The sequence below is a fragment of the Apaloderma vittatum genome, unplaced genomic scaffold, assembly GCF_000703405.1.
Source record: "Apaloderma vittatum isolate BGI_N311 unplaced genomic scaffold, ASM70340v1 scaffold12408, whole genome shotgun sequence".
Classification (NCBI taxonomy): domain Eukaryota; kingdom Metazoa; phylum Chordata; class Aves; order Trogoniformes; family Trogonidae; genus Apaloderma; species Apaloderma vittatum.
Window position 1 is genome coordinate 87951 of NW_009729140.1, and position 1517 is coordinate 89467.

The 1517-nt window shown below is 47.9% G+C and overlaps 1 protein-coding gene across 1 annotated transcript in view; it reads left to right on the top strand.

Moving 5' to 3' along the window:
- Window positions 1-1517, top strand: part of UNC5D (unc-5 homolog D (C. elegans)) — a gene marked incomplete at its 5' end in the record, with an annotated part of 51718 nt that overhangs the window by 46854 nt on the left and 3347 nt on the right. The gene's annotated exons all lie outside the window — the stretch shown is intronic.

Consider the following 1517-nt stretch of genomic DNA (forward strand, 5'->3'; position numbering starts at 1 on the left):
GGGTGCTGTTAAAAGAAGAGACGATAGCCAGCGCATGTTTCTCTGTATTAATCTTCACTTTGCTGAATCTATAATGCAAGATGCACAGTCTGCAGTAGCCATGAAATTTATTGCTGCAAGATAAATACAAAAAATAAAAGGTCAGATGAGGGAGCCACAAGCCACAGAAGGATTCTGAAGCGCTGTGCGTGCAGTCAGGTGGGTCTGGCCGGGCAGAGCTGCTCAACACCCCGGCGGGCGCGGGGCCCTTCGCCGACTGCCCGCGAGCACGAGCAGACCCTCTGCCGACAGACCAGTCTGAGGCTGTGCTGAGACCGGAGCCAAATAAATATTTACATTTTATAATTTGAGTACAGCTTGGATGACCTGGACAGCTGAACAGCCCAGAACTGGCTTTGCATTTCCCTCTGGGCGGAAGGTTTGGTGAAGTGTCCCAGCTCTGCTGACAGCTCGCATTTGGTTCCAGCCTCTTTATATAGAAAAGGATCTCATTTCTTCATGTGGAGTTTCTTCCAGTGTTTACTTGTTTCCTCTCCTACGTACCACACTTGAAAAACAAGCTGGCAGGTCTGGTTGTCAACAACTGAAGAGAGCTGATTCCCTAATGCTCTGTCTGGTCCACCAAAGAAACCGTTATGAGGTAGCACAGCGAGGACAGAGTTGTGTTAATGATTTCTCTGATCAGTAAAGATCCTGCTTGCAGGCTTGAACAGATGAATAAATCATCACGTAAAACCGTGGCATGAAAGCAGTTAATGGCAGGTGGTAGTCGGCATTTCTGCAGGCTCTCGAAGCGCCTGTGTTTGTCCTGGCCGTGGAGCAGGAGCAGATGCTGGGTGCCTGGCGTCCTGCCCACCGCGGTCACAAGTAACCAGGGGGAACCCTTAAAAACTGGTGTTAGAGCGGGAAGGGGCTGTGACAAGCATGTTAAGAAGGCCGGCAGGCACCTTTGGGTGTTAAAAGCAGCTGTCTGCCTAGCATCTTGTGCCTCTTGGAGGATCCAGTGTCTGTCTGCAGCTATGAGATGATTTACATTCCCTCTGTCTGCTAGGAACTTAATTATAAAGGGAGAAGACACCTGAAAGCATTTCTGGAATACTTCAACCACGCTTTGCCCCCCTGTCTTAAGTTTCATATAATTCTTTTTAGCTGAGTGATTCTTCCACTCTGAGTGAAAGCAGAGATGATTACTCTGGAAAAATCTAATTACAGCCCTTCCACTTCTAATATTTTGCTAATGTTTTCTTTATTGCTGCTGGTATCTCGCTGCTGCTACCAGCTCGGGATCTAACCGCAGAGCTTATCGGTGCCATTAGCCCAGGACACTCCTACGCAGCAGTAACTGCATATCAGCTCTGAGTGCAAGGATAGTCTTGACTGTATTTTAAATTATAGGGTGAGGCTGATCTTTGAAGCCGAGAGCTCTTAGATTACCAGTGCAGAGCTGATTTCTTCAGGGACACAGAAAAAAATCACAACCTAAGCCAAATAACAACTGCTTGTGGGAGGGCAGGAAG